Genomic DNA, 20,413 nt, shown 5'->3' with positions numbered 1-20,413 from the left:
GTGATCATAACTCATTTCTGATTAATTGTTATGCCAAACCTCTGACAAAACAGGGTTAAAAAGTTAAACCTGATGACAGGTATACTTAGGCAGACACCGGCAAGGCGCAGGAACGAGTCGAAGTTTGCTTTGCACGGTGCATTATAAAGGCATCACTTATCTGTCTGGTGAAAGAGGAGCACTTAGTTTAGTTGAGAATCCTTATGAATTAAAACAGAGTGGTTTTCCACACTGTATTTCAGCAGTCTGGGACCCACATACAGTACTGACTTATGCATATATGTTTCTTCTGTTCCAGCTGGCATGCTGAATGCCTCTTCTAATCCAATTAGCACTGTTGAATGCCTAAACAAATGTCTGATTGAGATTGGGGAATAGATGAGAGCTAGCAGGTAACAAAACCACATAATTTTCAACAAAAAGTCAGTTTTAAAAAACGAAAAGTCCATGTACTGACAAAGCTACCATTGCTCATTAGGGATGGAAGTTTTTTGTTGATGGGACAGCTCTCTTTTGCCGACAAACAGCAATTACACTGTGCGCCTTTTAGCGGCGTGGCTGTAGTGGCGCAGCCGTGTCGCTATAAGGTGCGTAGTGTAGACATAGCTTTAGACTGTTCCATAACATTCAACAGACATGGGATCTCTTGGACCCATGGGAACTGCAAGTGCAGAACCAATGATTTTCCACTGAGAATGTCCCCTGACATTCAAATCTCACAAATTACCAAAGGCTGCTACAGTTAAGGTGCCAGCTGTGGGGTTGTGGGTACCTGTTTACTGAGAACTGGACTCATCCTATGCTCATTTCTTATAGACAGTGAGAAGCCTTCGGAGGATAACAGCCGTCAGTCAGTCCCAGCAAAACAGATTTTTGCTTCTGAATATGATGCAACAAACCCAGTGTGACCCTCATATCCCATCATTAAAATTCCAAGGGAATTCCAGCACAGGGCCTCAGGCCAATTCAGAGTCCTATGGGTGATGTCACGTCTGCAGTGAGCCGATGACAATAATTGCCTTTATATGACCCTAATTATTTTGCTGAAGACACATTAACGCCACTTCTGAATGAAGCCCTGGGCTACAGAAGAGGCCATCTATCAGCTAGGATCTATTTGTGGTTGTGTGGCTTTATTAACTTGAAGTAGTTAGTCATCGTTTCCAGTAGCCTCAATCCTTGGCAGTGGTAATATGTGATGGATCGTTGCACTTTAGTTTATCTGCTCTGATAAATAATAAAAAAAAGCTCTTTCATGTGGCCCCACAGCGGAATAGGCTAAGTGTCAGCTTCTGGCATGTTTTCGAGTTTATTAATGTAATACATGCCTGGGTTCCAAAATGTTTCCATCCTTTTACATTTTTATTTCAGAAGGCTTGGGAAATGGTTGCCTTCATTATCACAAAGATCAGAGGAGAATGTGGTTCTCTTACTCCTTCCTTCTGCAGGCTGGCCAGTATTTTGAAATGCGGAGCCATGTAAGGTGTGTCTGGATCTGCACTGAAGGCCAAATCAGGGCTTGGGCTCAGGCTTGGATTTACTGTGTAAACTCTCAAAAAGAAAAGGAGAACTTGTGGCACCTTAGAGACTAACAAATTTACTTGAGCATAAGCTTTCGTGAGCTACAGCTCACTTCATCGGATGCTGTAGCTCACGAAAGCTTATGCTCAAATAAATTTGTTAGTCTCTAAGGTGCCACAAGTCCTCCTTTTCTTTTTGCGAATACAGACTAACATGGCTGCTACTCTGAAACCGGTTAATTTTGAGACAAACATGGGAAAACAAGCATGGGAGAAATATAGACCACAACCACAAACCGTCGCACAGATCTTTAGCCTAAAAACGATGTGCCAGATTCTAGTTTCCCTTATGCCGGTGAAAACCAGGTAAAATTCTCATGGAGTGATGCTAGTGTGAGATCAAGATCAGGTCCAATCTACATTGAAATTCACTTCTAATTTTCTTTTCCATGTCTCTCGCATAAAATAGTAACATCCTCTTTGCTTCTTGGAGGGTGGAGTGAGGAAGAAAGAAGTGATTTACATGTATTAGGTGGCTACCAGGGGGCTTAAAAGCTGGTAGCCACCTACTGTAGATGACCCTCCCAACTCCAAAATGAAGAGGACATTATGTCATGAAAAGGACATCAATAGGAACATTAGAAAAGTCTCTCAGCCTACATTGGGGCTGATTTATTCTGTTCACATTATTCTGTTCACATTCCAACTGCTGCACAGTTCCTCAGTGTCTATTGTTTAGTACCAAAATGGGAAATTTATGGTGGCTTTTTTTGGTTTGCTTGCTATTTTTGTTTTACTACTGTTCTCCTTTCATGATGCACCGAGATTAAAAATAGATGTTTGGTACATCTGGATTTATTCCAGGGTACATATTTCAGCATTCTCAGATAAGAACGTTTTCAATATTGCTACATAATTATTTCTTATCGAGATCAATATGTTGCTAATGTGGAAATCCCACCCAGCTTTCCATTCAATTTTTATTCATTTTTTTCTGGCCAGGAAGTTGGTATAAAATAAATTCCATCTTCAAATGAAATAAATGGCACCAAGCTAAGGCCCCCTGTCTCTGGGAACATGAATTTCAGACTTTTTCCACAGAATAATTCCTCTGAGGAAAAATCCTTAAAAGTTTGCAGCTGTCCGTTTGTTTCCCCCAGAGAGATGAATGAATCTGGGGGAATCAGCACGACTCTCACCCTCATTCATGGTTTGTATGAAAATCACAAGCTTCTTGCTCAGCTTCTGCTCCGCTCATCTTGTTCCAGTAGCCTCAGTTGCTCTGAGTTTTGGCCAGGTGTGCTGGACAAATTGCTAAGATAAGTCACATGAATAGGGGAAGAGATGAAACAAGGTAGGAAACGCAGCTGGGTGAGGGAAGACTGAGGGATTGTGGAATATTGAGTTGGAAAAGGTGGATAGATTCTGAGGCCAGAAGGGCCCATCGTGATCATCTAGTCTGACTTCTTGTATAACCCAGGCCAGTGAACTCCAAAATAATTCCAGGAGCAGATCTTTTGGAAAAAAAATCCCATCTTAATTTAAATATTGTCAGTGAGAATCCACCACAAAGCTTAGTAAATTGTTCCAATGGATAATTACACTCAACATTAAAAATATATGTTTTATTTCCAGTCTGAATTTGCCTAGCTTCAACTTCTGGACATTGGATTTAGTTAAACCTTTCTCTGCTAGACTGAAGAGCCCATTAAATATTTGTTCCCCATGTAGTTACTGATAAACTGTAATCGTCACCCCATAACCTTCTCTTTGTTAAGCTAAATAGATTGAGCTGTGTGAGTTTACAATTATAAGGCATGTTTTCTAATCCTTTAATCATTCTTATGGCTCTTCTCCGAACCCTCTTCAATTTATTAACATCCTTCTTGAATTGTGGATGCCAGAACTAAACACACCATTCCAGCAGCAGTTGCACCAGTGCCAAATATAGAGGTGAAATAACCTCTCAGCTCCTACTTGAGAGTCCCCGGTTTATACATCCAAAGATTGCATTCACTCTTTTGGCCCACAGCAGCCTACTGGGAGCTCATGTTCAGCTGATTATCCACTATGATTATCCACAAATCTTCTTCAGAATCGCTGCTTCCCAGGATAGAGTCCCCCATCTTGTACGAATGGCCTACATTCTTTGTTCCTACTGTATTCATTTACCTTTAGCCATATTAAAACACCTATTGTTTGCTTGCACCTAGTTTACCAAGCGATCTAGATGGCTCTGAATCAGTGACCTGGCCTCTTCATTATTAACCGCTCCCCCAGTTTGTGTCATCTGCAAACTCTTAGTGATTGTTTTATGTTTTCTTCCAGATCATTGATAGAAATATTAAATTGTGTAAAGCCAAGAACCGATCCCTATGGTACTCCACTGGAAACACCCACTTGATGATTCCCTGCTATATGCGTACTCAGTCCTGGTTAAGAACCACTGCCCTAGATGTTGGACTTCTGTGCTTGAATATTCCAGATTCTTAGCTATAGTTTAATCCTACCCAGTCTCCAATTTTTCCTGCTGGGCAAAGAAGGTCCACCTCTATTCCCACCCCTTGAAATCCTAAGAAATGAATTAATTCCTGCCCAGTAGTTCCCGAGGACAGCAAATTACCCCCTCCCCACTACGGGAAAAAAAATCCAACCCTGACCTCAGATATCAACTTGATACATGTCAGCAATATGCTGCTCAAGCAAGCATCAAACTCATTTATATCCCAAAATTCTGTCTTAACCACTCAGTCATAAAATGGTACATTCAAGATTTAGTAGTTGCATTGTCCTCTGGGTGCATACTATTTTGAACAGCTTTTCGTGTAAAGAGCAATAATTTCCTGGAAATCCAGAACTAAATGAATTTTATCAAGGGTCAACAATCATCTAGAGACATACAAAAACAAGACTTTGTATAAACAGTTTTAAAAATCATTAGGAATTTTACTTTACAAAAAGAAATGTCCCTTCATTAGATCTTAGAAGTCATGGACAACTCCACATGTTACAGAGGTTTCTTGATCTAGGCTGTAAACTTAGATCCCGGTGTAGCTAACATCTTTGCACTGGCATTTACAAATGAGAACACCCATCCCCGATGCAAAACTAAGGTGACCCTAGAGATCAGCTATCTGATCACATAGAAGAAAGTCTCTTAAGACCCATCCTAGGGCATGATGTCCTTTTGAGCAGCATTATGCATCCCATAGGAGCTGTGATCCAGTGGGTGAACTGAACACAGAGCTTGAGAGTCAGGAGACCTATTCCCGATTTCTGCTGACCCACTGTGTGACCCTTAATTAGTCTGTTCCATTTTCTCATCTTGAAATAAGGCAGATTATACTTGCCCATTTTGGAACACTGAGAGCTCTGGGAAGCATGAAGTAGTGACAATAAACATGGAAGATGATTCTGTTATGGCAAAAAATAATTTACCACCTGTAGATTACAAAGTGCTTCTCAAAAGAGGGTATCATTAGCCATATAATATATAGAGACATATTAATGACATTATTATATATCTGGGGGAACTCAGAAGCTGAGAGATTAAGTGATTCACCCAAGATCAAAAAGTAAGTCAGTGACAGTGTTGGGATAGATCAAGTCTGGGGCCCAACCACAGGATCATGCTCCCTCCTTTTATGATCTCCTCTCTGAATGTACAGGAATATCTGCCAGGAATCAGGGCCTGCAGCAGAGCTAGTGTTTGGGCCACCCTAGTGAGCACAGCTGGCCTGAGGTAGGCTGCCCGATTGGCTACCCCACCTAATTGGTTGGAAGAGTCAGCAGACCAGCTCTTAAGTCCAGTAACAGCAGTTCAGCAGCTGCTTAAAACATTCACTTATGGGTGTAATAGCTCCTATAGCTGCTTGTTCTCAGGCTTGCCTCACTCCCGGTAACCTGGTTCTGACCCCCAGCTCTGATTCCTGGCTTCTGACTTTGGCTCTGACCCTTGGTTTAGGCATTTGGTGTCTGACTCCTGCTTTAACTCCTGGGCATGACTGCCTGCATCCCAGTCACTGACAACATCTTTCAGAGCCAGGCAAGCCACTATTCCTTTTACTTACCTAGAACACACAGAATGATTGTTTTTGTGTTGTGATACAGGAGAACCAGGGAGCAGTGGGAGAGTGCTAGAGGGGAAATATATAAGATCAAGGCTAATTAAGGTGTGGTTCCCTGTACACTAGGGAAGGTGGCTGCAGGTTAATTGGAGCACCTGCAGTCAGTTAAGGCCCTATTAGGAACCTAATAAATCCCCCTGCATCAGGCAGACAGAGGAGGAGAAGGAGGGAGCAGGGAAGCTTGGAAATGTGTTGAGAGATTTAGAAGACCTGAGATTGGGAGTAAGGGAGACCTTGCCCCCCAGCATCTAAGGACTGAGGGTAAGAAACCTGCAGGGGTTAAGAAGGGCTGGGATTCAGAGCAAGGAGCAAACCCAGACCCCTTCCCCGCTTCCCTCCTCTACCACCTTCCCAGGCTACTAGCAGGGCCCTTGGCACCCAAAAGCAGGGGCAAAGGGTGGCATCTTAGCTCCCTGCCAAGAAAAGCCTAGGACCCACCAAACTAAAATTGGCCATCTTGCCACAGTGTCACTGACCAAAGCTGCTCTCTTCCCTCTCCATTGCTGTGCAAAGGGTGAGCATTCAGCTTCTGCTTTCCTGCCTCCTCAAAAATAGCTGAATGGTCCCCATATACTTGTAGTCCCATACTGACTTGGTATGAGGCACCTGGCTATGGCCTTCCCTTAGCATCAGCAGCCTTTTCGATGCCTGGCAGGGGTTGGCTCCCGAACTGCACTGGCCACGGGCAACAAAAGCACCCCCCGCTAGGCCTATGCAGATTAGCGATAGATATACTTCAAGCCCTCCGAGCACCTCCCCAGAGTGTCCAGACTCTTTTTTCCACTGTACACTTGCAGATTCCACAGATTGACCGCTTTGAAAGAAGCAATTCCACTCGCTCCCCAGCTTCAAGTCAGATCACCACTCTGTGTGACATAGCCCTTAGATATATTTATAGTGAAAACAACTAAAGTTTATTTAATAAAGGATAGAGATTCAAGTGATAGCACGTAGAAGTATTGGAAACAAACGGTTACATGTAAAATCAAAGTACATGTTCTAGAGATAAATAACTACATTTCTAGATGTAATTAACTACATACTTTCATATCTTACAGCGCAATGCTTTCCCAAAGTCATTCCAGAATCTTACAACCAGGCTTGGCTGTGATCTTTTATTTATGAGATGAGTCATGCTGTCAGCTTGCCTCCACAGTGAAAGATCCCGGGTGCCTATTTGCACACCTAGATGTCAGAACAATCCATCTTTCTTATTCATGTATGTAGTATGCCCCCCTGCTGGTTGTATTTTTTGTATACATGCCTTTCTTGTCGATTTCACAATCTCTTAATCAGCACCTGGCCCAGTGTACAAATCGGCATATACTGGGGGACACAATGATCACACAGGGAGAAAAGCATCTGTTGCCTCTTTTCTAAAAGGAACCTGCTGAGACAGGTCACCTCCTGGTTACCTGCTTTTGGAATATAATTGTCACTAGAGGCACAATTCCTTAAATATTATCTGTACACACATGTTGCAGTGATTATGATGACCAGTGGGCATGTAGAGATCTCACATGCCATCCTGTGGTGAACTATTGTACATATATCCAACCCAGGGGGTCACTGTAAAATTCTGTGAACCCCCTGTTCCCTTTACCAGTTGGCACCAACTGGTTCCTAGGTCACAGAGGGAAAGTGGACTAGAATCAGTGATGCATATTGCAGAAAAAAACCTCAATCTAGCAATTGTGTAAATACCCACAATGAGGGTAACATATAATTAAATGACCTAAACAAAAATGAAATAAATGACTTGTTCTTCCATGTTCTGACAACACCGGCTCCAGCTTCATGATCTACTCTGGAATGTGGTCCTCAGTGAAAAATCTTTGAGAATATATCGAAGTTATAGTTAATATTCACACTTAAAGAGCAATGGGCATTTTATAGCTGTTGGCAACCATTGTGCAAGAAGCAGCTATTAGCATTTTCAAGTTCTTTTATGGGAGGTTGGTATATAACATTTAATGATAATTTCTTTTCTTCCTCCTATAAACGGAAGGCTGTGCGAAGCAGATGAGTTAATGGAAGCTGTCTGTCACTGTGATGAAAGGTTCAGTTCATTATATGCAGAAGTGGGATTTTTTTCGTTGTATTTTACATACAATTCCATAATTTCACCAAGAAGGGTTCAATGTTAGCTGACACGCAGGTGAAATTTCAACACCTCTAGAGTCCGTAATGCATGGATTGCACACATGGGCACAGGGAAATTCCTTTTGGTTGATTGTCTGCAGTACCTTGAGAATTCTTACAACTGAGAATGTTCTCATAACTTTCCTCTTCAGACAAAAATCACGTGTTGCCATATGGAATAGAGTAAAATGCTGTTAAAGGCTAGTCATAAAAAAATACCACTAGACTTGTAGATAAAGCTAACTAGTAAAAGAAAAACAAAGTATGTGTTGCTGTGTGTGGTGTGCTAATATCCATCTCTCTTTATCAGGTGTTCCAGTGCTATAAGCCAGAGCACAATAGCTTTGATAAATATTTAGCTATACAGGTACAGTACCCAGAAAGCATGCAGATGTTATCATTAAACATTTACATTACATAGTAATGGGGCCACAGCACTGTTAGTTAAGTGCTGTACAAACACATAACATGACACTGTCCTGGTCACAAGGAGTTTACAATCTAAATTATTGCTAAATGCATGACACAAATATTTGAGTAGTGTCTACTTTGTATATTTCTGATTGATCATAAAACTCTGCATTTCTGCTGTTCTGCTTTTTTGCCTGATGCTTCTACATCTGCTACCATAGCTCTGAAAATGCTAGCTGACTAAGTGGTTTTTTTTCAGGCAAACTCTTTGGGACTGTTGTCAAAACCTAGCAGCCCTTGCCCTCCCTGAATCTGGATGTTTTGGGATGTCATAGATATAAATGTAGGTAACATGGGGTCTGATCCTGTGAGTGTCTTCAACATTCACTGACATGCTTAGCACTGTGCAGAATCAGGCCTCTTTTATTGAAGGCCTGTCTGGGGGGGGAGCCAGTTCGGAATTACAGCCTGGAGGCTGGCGTGCCGAGGTCTGATCCTGCTTCCATGGAAAACCCTAGCAAAGCTCCATTTGGTTTTCAGAAGAGCAGAATCGGCCCCTCCGACAGCAGCTTTCTTCGTATGTTGCTGCAGTGCTGCGTGTGGTGAATAAAACAAGCCCTGAGTTATTTGCGAATTGTGCTGTGGGAAATGATTGCAGACGTGCTTGAAGCAGCAGGCAGGGCAGCACTACTTCTTCCTGCTAGCAAAAGAACTGCTGCTGTTGTCTTAGGGGAGTTGAATTACAACAGTCTGAAGTCAAACAGGGGGATCCCAGCCTTTTGACGTTGTGGTCTCTTCCCCTTCATGTAAAAACAAGTCTGGATTTGCTGGTGTGGCTTGTGGTCTTCTGCAAAAGGTCTAGGTCAAGCTTTTCAGAATTGGGGGGCCTAAAATTAGGGTCTTAAATCCATATTTGGGCAGCTATGTAAGTGACGTGATTCTCAAAAATGCTGAGAACCCAGCAACTCCTGTTAAAGAAAAACCCAAACCCAAACCAGTTCAGATAGTTTATGTTTGGCTGTCTTGCAAACACACATGCACAGAGCCTGTATGGGGTTATTATTATTGGGCCAAACTCAAATGCTGCTTACCTTACTCACTTCAGTGGGACTACTTCCAGGAGTAAGACAAGCAAGCTTTGGCCAACACAAATAAGAAGCAGGGCCCAATTCTGCATGGCCAAATTCTGCATGACCCTACTCCTAATGTAGCCTCTTACCCATTTTACCTAAGGGTATAAAACATTTCTGAATCCCAGTGGCTCCACTTTACCCATTTTGTAAGCTCCCAAGGGCAGAGACTGGGGCCCGGATTCCATGTTACCTGTCCCTTTTGTGCACATTTACACCAATGCAAAGTGGGTTAAATGCAGCTATTCTGATTTAGAAGTGTCTTAAACCCACTTTGTACAGGTGTAAATGGCTACACAAGGTGCAGGCAAAATGGAATCAGGCCCTCAGTCTCTGCCCTTAGGAGCTTACAGACTAATCGGGGACAAGACACAGAAGATGAGGATCCAATATACCAATGTTGATCCAATGTTGTTGGCCCAGGTTATGCCCCTGAGATCTGTACTCAGAGGCGCTCTTCTCCTGCCCATGTGGAAGGGAAGGGGCAGTTGCTGTCTTAGGGGAGTTAATTACAACAGTCTGAAGTCAAACAGGGGGATCCCAGCCTTTTGACGTTGTGATCTCTTCCCCCTCATGTAAAAACAAGTCTGGATTTGCTGGTGTGGCTTGTGCTCTTCTGCAAAAGGTCTAGGTCAAGCAGTCCACTCGTCTTTCTAAATGGACTTGTTCAGGGAGTTTTCCATTCCGTCGGCATTGTCTGCAGGATAAATTAAGCTGACTTCCTTCCACTCTAACCAGGATATCAAATTTAACAAGGCAAAAATGAATTTGTTTAAAAAAAAAAGGGGGGGGGGGAAGCGACTGAAATGCCTTTGCAATTAGACAATGGGATCAGGATGAATTCAAGACAGGAAATAAAAGTCTGGGCAAATACCCCCTGGCCATTTATTCTAACCTACTCCAAAAACATGCCTGTAAGGCTAAGCTAGAAAGGATGATAGTTTAACTAGGAGGCTTCTGTAGTTGGGTAGCTAGTGACTAAAATCTAAAGATTTATGTAATTACTGCTTATAGACCAATAAGCTGCATGCATATTCCTGACCACAGCATTAGTGGGACCTATTCATTTCTGGGTTGGCACAGCTAAAGGGGAAGGGAAGAAATTCTCAGACACCATAAGAACATGCAGGGTCCCTTTGCAGTATTTATGGAGCATAGGATAATATCCTGGAAAGTGTGGATTCTGTTCATCTTTCTAGAAGGGCTGAGCCAGGCACAAGCACCGAGTATGAGGGAATACCCCTTCCCAATCCCTGTGCTACTGGGAACTGCTGTAACCAAAAGTATACGTTATAGCCAGTGGCTGGGTTTGGGCTCCAGCTGCAATGTCTCCACTAGCCATTCTGGTAGCCAGAGCTAGAGCTGGCCACAGTTTTTTGAAAGAAAAGCTTTTTCATTTGAAAATGGCTTGTTTTCAAAGACAGACTTTTTGTGAAATACTTGGTTCTCAAAATTTTCCATTCCTCCCTCAGAAAAACAACCCCAAACACTTCCAGGTTGGGTTTTTTCTATTTTACTGTTCCCCATTTTTTCTTTCCTCCCTGGTGTTTCTTCCTCTTTCAATGGGAAAAGAGAAAAAGGGAGGAAGAAAAGGAGGATGAGGAAGGAAAGCAAAATCCAAAACGTAAAAGTTCCCAAAAAAAGAAAAAGCAGGCTTCTTCGCAAACTCTGACCTGAAAATAATTAGGAAAATTTCAAAACTACTTGGGCCGTTTTTCAGCCAACTGCTGTAGGAACTGCCCCTGACGTGTCCCTTGTGTGACTCCTGTACATGGAAGACTACAGCTGGCTTTCAGCACCTTTCAAGGAGGCCTCCTGTACCTGGATATTGCAGCTGGTGGACAGCACTGTCAGCACAAACTGGCCGAAGCACAGGGATGAATTCCCTTCTACCATTGCCTTCTAATGGCTAGAATTTCAGATCTACTTAGACTGTGTCTAAACACACAAGTTATAGAGCTTTCATTAGAATGATCTAGTTAAAGTGGTACACACACATACAGTATTGATGTAGTGACACACTATAAAGGTGCTTATGCTTGTTTAGCTTATTCCCGTATGGGAAGGGGAATAAGTTATACTGGAATAAGGCACTTTTATACTGATATAACTGCATCGGCAGGGGAGGGATTGTACCAGTATAACAATACCATTTTAAAAATCCATACCCCTAACAAAATAGCTAGACTGGTACCAAAACCATGTGTGGAGCATGCCTCAGTGTGAGCAACCCTCCAGCTAGTGACTACAGCTTGCGGAGGACTAAGCCCCAGTGCTACTGCAGCTGAAAGATGTTAGCTGCACTGGCACAGCGGGGGTGAGGGGGCCTGCTTCTGGAGCAGAAAGGCCCGAGCTCTTTTTCAGAGACTTTGAAATCCTGTGCTTGCCTCTTGTGCAGAGTGAGTGTATGATGAGAGTATTTTAGCACTTGCTTTGCACTGGTGTAGATGACTAGGCAAGGAGCAAGACAGTGGAGGACCAGCTCCGAAGTGCCCATATTATCCCTTGTTTATTTTAATACTAAGCAGAATAGCTGATGATTGAAGACTTTGTGGCTACAGCGTCATTGTCACAACATATTCATTACTAGATAATGGATGGTACTCTCTTTTTTAGGTAAATGACGGCTCCCTTTCATTTCTATGGTGACTTGGTCCATAGAGAGAACATGGGACCTGAGCTACAGTCAGCTAAAGGAGTTCTTGTTCAGAAGTTGGATTGGCCTGTGTCTCTAGAACTGAAGAAGCAGACTCCTAATCCCAGCTCCCAAAGAGTCTGTCTGCCTGAGCCCCATATAATTGTGCTAAATGAGCATATTGTCATTCTCAACTTGAATGCAGCTATTCCAGCTGAGATCAGAATCAGACCTGGTGCAGGCAGAAATTGTAGTGCCATGTTGGGGGCTGGGCAATCACATCACCTCAGTGACATTATTTGGCATGCTAGCTGCCTTCCTTTTGAGCTAAATGAGGCAACTGGAACAATTATAGGCCCCTTTGCTTAGTGATAGCTGAAACAATGGAAAACTACTGTTCAAGGGCTAGACAGTATGCAAGCCTGGGCAGTGGCTGAGCTATGCAGCCCAAGGGGTTTCCTGGGGATCTGATGCAGAAGTTGGCTGTATTTTAAAGAATCCTTATTGAGGTTACGGGGACAAACCATCCTGATGTGTAGAAAGAATAGCAAATATGGCAGGCGACCAGCTTGGCTTAACAGTGAAATCTCTGCTGATCTTAAACACAAAAAAGAAGCTTACAAGAAGTGGAAGATTGGACAAATGACCAGGGAAGAGTATAAAAATATTGCTCGGGCATGCAGGAGTGAAATCAGGAAGGCCAAATCACACCTGGAGTTGCAGCTAGCAAGAGATGTTAAGAGTAACAAGAAGGGTTTCTTCAGGTATGTTAACAACAAGAAGAAAGTCAAGAAAAGTGTGGGCCCCTTCCTGAATGAGGGAGGCAACCTAGTGACAGAGAATGTGGAAAAAGCTAATGTACTCAATGCTTTTTTTGCCTCTGTCTTCACGAACAAGGTCAGCTCCCAGACTGCTGCACTGGGCAACACAGCATGGGGAGAAGGTGACCAGCCCTCTGTGGAAAAAGAAGTGACTATTAGAAAAGCTGAATGAGCACAAGTCCATGGGGCCAGATGCACTGCATCCGAGAGTGCTAAAGGAGTTGGCAGATGTGATTGCAGAGCCATTGGCCATTTTCTTTGAAAACTCATGGTGATCGGGGGAAGTCCCAGACGACTGTAAAAAGGCTAATGTAGTGCCCATCTTTTAAAAAAAAGGGAAGAAGGAGGATCCTGGGAACTACAGGCCGGTCAGCCTCACCTCAGTCTCTGGAAAAATCATGGAGCAGGTCCTCAAGGAATCAATTCTGAAGCACTTAGAGGAGAGGAAAGTGGTCAGGAACAGTCAGCATGGATTCACCAAGAGCAAGTCATGTCTGACTAATCTAATTGCCTTCTACGACGAGATAACTGGCTCTGTGGATGAGGGGAAAGCAGTGGACATGTTGTTCCTTGACTTTAGCAAAGCTTTTGACACGGTCTCCCACAGTATTCTTGCCAGCAAGTTAAAGTAGTATGGGCTGGATGAATGGACTATAAGGTGGATAGAAAGTTGGCTAGATTGTCAGGCTCAACAGGTAGTGATTAATGGCTCCATGTCTAGTTGGCAGCCGGTATCAAGTGGAGTGCCCCAAGGGTTGGTCCTCGGGCTGGTTTTGTTCAATATCTTCATAAATGATCTGGAGGATGGTGTGGATTGCACCCTCAGCAAGTTTGCAGATGACATTAAACTCAGAGGAGAGGTAGATACGCTGGAGGGTAGGGATAGGATACAGAGGGCCCTAGACAAATTAGAGGATTGGGCCAAAAGAAATCTGATGAGGTTCAACAAGGACAATTGCAGAGTCCTGCACTTAGGATGGAAGAATCCCATGCACTGCTACAGACTAGGGACTGAATGGCTCGGCAGCAGTTCTGCAGAAAAGGACCTAGGGGTTACAGTGAACGAGAAGCTGGATATGAGTCAACAGTGTGCCCTTGTTGCCAAGAAGGCCAATGGCATTTTGGGATGTATAAGTAGGAGCATTGCCAGCAGATCAAGGCACGTGATTGTTCTCCTCTATTCGACATTGGTGAGGCCTCATCTGGAGTACTGTGTCCAGTTTTGGGCCCCACACTACAAGAAGGATGTGGAAAAATTGGAAAGAGTCCAGCGGAGGGCAACAAAAATGATTAGGGGACTGGAACACATGACTTATGAGGAGAGGCTGAGGGAACTGGGATTGTTTAGTCTGCGGAAGAGAAGAATGAGGGGGGATTTGATAGCTGCTTTCAACTATCCGAAAGGGTTCCAAAGAGGATGGATCTAAACTGTTCTCAGTGGTAGCAGATGACAGAACGAGGAGTAATGGTCTCAAGTTGCAGTGGGGGAGGTTTACGTTGGATATTAGGAAAAACTTTTTCACTAGGAGGGTGGTGAAACACTGGAATGCGTTACCTAGGGAGGTGGTGGAATCTCATTCCTTAGAAGTTTTGAAGGTCAGGCTTAACAAAGCCCTGGCTGGGATGATTTAGTTGGGGATTGGTCCTGCTTTGAGCAGGGGGTTGGACTAGATGACCTCCTGAGGTCCCTTCCAACCCTGATATTCTATGATTCTAAGTGAGGGATTGAGTTGACTGCAGTCGCATCTGTGTGTGAGAGACAAGCAGTAGAAGAACCACAGAAGGGCGCAGAGAAGGCAGCAAAGAAGCACTAGAGACAGACAGAGAAACATTTGTGGCATGATCCTGAGAAAAAGCTAAGAGAGACAGCTTTTAGGTAGAGTGCTGGCTGGAAAGGGGCTTGGAACTGTGTGCAAAGAAATGGTTTCCTGTTGTTTGATTCCTAGGGTGTTCAGGAAACAGGACTCCATGTACATTCTATGTAAATAAGTAGAATTGCACCCAAGTCATATCGCCATTATCTCCTTTTTCTTGGAAACAATGTGCAAGACCATGAATTTTGGCTAATTGCTCTGGTCACAAGGGCAAACACTTGAAGCTGGTTGAACAATTTTCAACTAACTTTCTCTTCTGTTGAAAAATCAGCAGCCCCCCAAACAGCTGTGGCTGGCGGGTGCTGAGCACCCTCTATTTTTTTTTCCATGGGTGCTTGAGCTCCAGAGAACCCATGGACTCAGCGCCTATGCTTGGCTGTGCTGGGGGACTCATGCTCTCCCAAAAATTCAAAAGGTTTCTTTTTCATTCCACAGTAGGAGGGAGGGAGACCTTGAAATTGTACATGAAGCAGAATTGTTGTTTTGTTAGCCAGCCTGGGAATCGTATACAATTCTGTAAACAACTGCAATATTTCTAGGTCACCAGTCAGGGACTGAAAAGCTAGGTGAAACCTTACTGAATGCTCTATTAAAATATACCTGTCTGCCTGGACTAAGAGCCTAGAGTTTGCAATGTAAAGAAGTTGCCTATGGAACTGCATATCCGTCAAGTGGAATCCTTCTGGCAGAAAAGCCAGATTTTCAATTTATTTTCCAAAATTATCAATCAGCTAAAAAGAACAACAAAAGCCCCTTCACATGTACAATTCCACATTCTGTGTGAAGTTGGGAGAGCAGATTTAACTTCAAAGCAGACAAAGAAAACTCCCTGCAGAGTTCATAGAAGGCAGACAAAGGGGCTGGGAGAAGGGGGAAAACCAAGAAAGATCCCAGTTCACCAGCTTCAGAGGCTGAAAGGCTTTTTCAGAAGCCAAATAAGCATGTCAGGCTTGTTGTGGGTGAGGAGAGAAGTCACACCAGAATCCCCACTCCAGTGTGTATCTATGGTTTATGTTTCCTGAGTGTAACCTTTAGGAGGCTGCCTGATTACCTCTCTTATAGCAAAATTGACTGAAACAGAAAGTACCAGAAAGAGGTATTGAGTTAAGTCTCATAGTGTGGCCAAATGCTCCAGCTTCAAATAGCTAACGTATTCCCTCTTTCCTGTGTGTCCTAACCCTTGGTCGAACTTTGCTGTGTGCTGTTAGGCCTTGATCCAAAGCCTTGTAAAGTCAATGAAAATACTTCCACTGACTGCAGTGGGCTTTGGATCAGCCCCTTAAACAGTTCCCATCAGCTGTGGTTTTATCATTATTACCTGTCACTGGATTTTCCTGTAAGGCATTGCTATGTGCTTTTAAACATAAACATCCTGACACACTTCACCTCAGCGGCAGATGGATTCCAGTGGTGGGTGAAGTGATTCCTGGCATAACAAGAAGAGAGGCTTGAATTTATTTTCTATTTTTGTGAAACTTTTTTTGAGGGGAAATGGCTCTTCAATCCAAACAAATTTTCACTTTGGTCAAAATGTTCTGTTTTTTAATGAAAAACCAAAACCCAAAAGTCTTTTGGGTTTAAGAACCTAAACATTTTTTCAATTTTTCAGTTTTTTCCTCTCCTTTCTCTCCCTTATTTCCATAGGGAAGCAAACCTGAAAACCAAATACTTGAGTTGAAAAACTGAAAAATTAGGCAAAAACCTTCAAATAAAATAAATGCTTTTCATTTTAAATGTTTTGCATTTTAGGTCCAAGGGTAAAATTTCAAAAGGGCCCAAGTGAATTAACCTAAGTGTCTAATTTGGGCTGGCTATGGTCCCTGCACACATTTAGACCCAAATGTTCAAACATAGTTGTCCCAGTTTAGGCACCTGAATCCCAGTTTAGGCCCTGATTCAGCAAGGTAATTAAACTGGAGCCTTGCTTTAAGCACACAAGTAGTCCCATTTGCTTAAGTATCTCACTGAACTGGGGCCCTGGGTATTTAAGTAAAATTGACTTGATTCACTTCTTCAGTAGGAGATACGGGTACTCAGCAGTGAGCACCTCTGAAAATCACACCACTAGAATGTATTAACTGCATATGGTCTTTACACTAACAACTGCTTCTCTAGTCACTGAAATTCAATTGTAATTCATTGGATTATAATCGTGCTATTAATTTTAGTACTTTAATTCATTTTAACTGCATATTGTGCAAGACACCTAGAAAGCTATCGCACTTAAGACCCATAAAAATAAATGAATAATAATCATAATCATTAGTTGCTAGGTACGAGTGCTGCTAAGTCAGCATGCTTGGTCTCTGATGGGAATGGAAATGTTTTTCATAACTAAACAATGACTGCATTTAACTGGTTATAAGCGCTAATGAGCATCAAAGGGAGTCCCAGGGCCAGCCTCCTCTCTTCACCCACAAATGTAGTGGTTGAGACACAAGGCCTTCAAGGTGTGCCAGGAGGTTGCAAAGTGTGGGTAAAAATAGGAGGGAATCCTAAGAGTCTGTGAATATTGACCTTTTTCTCTGTGATGTTCAGTAGAAAAGGGATTTAGGTGGAGAATAGATTGCTAGTTTTGGTTTTTAGGAACTGCCCTTTGGGTTTAACTATAATAGCATGAGTTTAGGAGCTCGGCTGGGGCTCCTCCAGACTGCTCCAACCAGTGGGCTGGCTAGGGTTTGGGGCTGCTCTGGGTGCTGGCGGGTTGGCCAGGGTTTGGGACTGCTCCGGCAGGCCGGCCGGTGAGAGCAGGGACAGGGCTGGCCTGCCGGAAGGGGTGGGACAGAGGGTTAGCCTCCCCAAATGGGGGGGGGGGTGTATGCACCGCCCATGCCAACCCTCAACATCTGCACTGTTATTTTTAGAGTGCTAACTTGAGGAATTTATAAACTGTGACCAAATCACCCCTTAAGCTTCTCTTTGTATATGACATCTCGGCATTCAGAAATGTCATATACAAAACATGGAACTTGGGAGCTGCAGAGTAATCTTGAAACTGGTACTCCCTGCTCTGGGGAGGTTAGCCCGCTGGCCACGCTCCTTCCGCCTGAGGCCCTGCCCCCACCCCTGTATGCTGAAGCCCCAACCTCCCCCATAACAGGAGGAGCCTTGAGGGCTCCCCACAACTAGAGGAGCCACACCGAGCTGAGCCACCATGAGCCGCGGGGCCGGCTCCGACCACACTGTCCCCATCAAGCTACCGGCTGAGCCAAGCCGCCAGCCACCCTGAGCGCCAGGCTGGCCCCATCTCAAAAAAGATGTATTAGAATTGGAAAAGGTTCAGAAAAGGGCAACCAAAGTGATGAGGGATATGGAACTGCTGCCATATGAGGAGAGATGAATAAGACTGGGACTTTTCAGCTTGGAAAAGAGACGCCTAAGGGGGGATATGATAGAGGTGACTGGTGGAGAAAATAAAAAAGGAAGTGTTATTTACTCCTCTTCATAACACAAGAACTAGGGGGTCACCAAATGAAATTAATAGGCAGCAGGTTTAAAACAGACAAAAGGAATTATTTTTTCACACAATGCACAGTCAGTCTGTGGAACTGTTTGCCAGAAGATGTTGTGAAGGTCAAGACTATCACAGGGTTCAAAAAAGAACTAAAGTTCATGGAGGATAGGTCCATCAATGGCTATTAGCCAGGATGGGCAGGGATGGTGTCCCTAGCCTCTGTTTGCCAGAAGCTGGGAATGGGCAACAGGGGTGGATCACTTGATGATCACTTGTTCTGTTCATTCCCTCGGAGGCACCTGGCATTGGCCACTGTCGGAAGACAGAATACTGGGCTAGATGGACCTTCTACTCTGACCCCATGTGGCTGTTCTTATGTTCTTGGCTGAAACACAAGGACTTGAGGGTGCACCAGGAGCTTGCAAAGTACGGGTAAAGCCAGAAGGGAATCCTAAGAGTCTGGGACCTTTAGATTTATATTTAGCAAGGAAAAAAGAGGAATAGAAAATACTGCTGAGTTTAAATTGCTGAAGCAACTTTGTCTTCGGGAATTTCTTGTACAGAATATCTAAATTTGAAATCTTAATGTTTTATTACTTCTAACCTTTTCCATTTAATTTTATAGGTTTTTTTCCTTTAAAAAAAAAAAGGAAATCTCAGTGTAATCAAATGACATGTCTTGAAAGCTGCAATGGCTTTTAGAATCTGTGCTTGTAAGTCCTTTGAACCAAGCAACTACTGTGTGCTCTCAGGTGCAGTATGTCTTTGTTCAATGTACCCATGTAGATCTAGGAAAATTATCGTGTACATGCTCAGGATGCAAGTTTCAACCTAGCATAATTTTTCAATCATAGCAATTTATTTTTCAAACTAAGTAAAGGCACTGCTCCTCAGGAGGGCTACAGGTGAGTTCATCATTGAGCAAAGCACCATCATAAGGCCTATGCACCAGTTAAGTCATAGGCCCTCAAAATAGGGCCCAAGAGGACTTAAGTTGTGAATAGGTATCGTGCATCTCTGTTACTCAGTTTCAAACTCTGGCCGCTTTTCCTACAGACCTATCTAAAATTGTGAACAGATTTTTTTTTTTTTAAAGGAAGAACTCCCCCATACAAATACCTTCAAACTAAAAAAATGGCTGTGGGAATTTTGCTTCTTGCCCCAAAAACTAATCTGTGAAAAAATTCAGCTCAAATGAGTTTGTTTCTAAATCAATGAAGCTATGAAAAACAGGGAGCTATATCTGAATGTGATTTATAACCTTAAATAAAATAGACTCTATTCAGCATGAGCTGTAAGGAAAATCAAACCTATACAGAATAAATTAAGTCACAGGAATCTGTAGCATGGTAAGAAGGATGTGCAGAATAGAAGATTAACATTCTGAAAGATATATTCCATCATCAGAAGTAATTAAGCAAATACGTATATATGCCTACCAGAACAATAAAGAATATAAACAGAAAAATCAAGATGTGGAAGGCTTAATTGTTCAATAACCATCATCATTAAATCCATTGCATGTAAATTATATAATGTGTGCTGAGTTTCCATTCCAATTCTATTCAGCCAGGAGATCATTTGTCAAAATTAATCATATAAGATAGAACAACATACAGAGGTGAGAGAAATCCACCTGGAATTGTAATTAAACATGAAATAATGATTATTGTATTGCTGAATCCACAGACTGCATCAACATTAATTTTCTCTTTTTTGCCAATATGCTCCTTGTAAGAAGACCAAACAAAATGGCAGCTATAAGGTATGAAATCACTGTGAAAATACACTCTCTCCTCCTAAATAATCTCCCAAAGAACCCCCAACCCAATGGAATTAAACTGGATATTCACATATGCATGGAGACAAGATGGCCTGATTTTCATGTACAATAAGGGATTGTTTACTTGGGGAAAATTGACCACAATAGAAAGATTTTGCTATTTAATTCAATACTTTAAATGTATTCAGCTACATCAGAAAGTATAAGAGAGAACATTGTATAATTTCCTGTGTCTTTTAATGGAAAGGTAACAATGGTATTTTACGACTATTCCAAGTGAGGAAAATGCAAAGATACATAGCAAAGATAGGTAGGTGGATAACCTAGCCTGGTGTAAGAAATGATATTTTTGAAACCGGTATAAATCTTGTCACTTGTTTTGAAGTATTTGTCTCAAAAATACATACCAGATGAAAAGTACAAAAAAAATCTATTAAAAGAAAGCAAAGATAGTAAGAGCAATAAAAACATGCTCTTTGATAATTTGTGGGCTAAGAAACAAAAATGAAAAGACTA

The sequence above is a fragment of the Dermochelys coriacea genome, chromosome 3, assembly GCF_009764565.3.
Source record: "Dermochelys coriacea isolate rDerCor1 chromosome 3, rDerCor1.pri.v4, whole genome shotgun sequence".
NCBI classification, from domain to species: Eukaryota; Metazoa; Chordata; order Testudines; family Dermochelyidae; genus Dermochelys; species Dermochelys coriacea.
Note: the sequence above shows the minus strand (reverse complement) of the source record.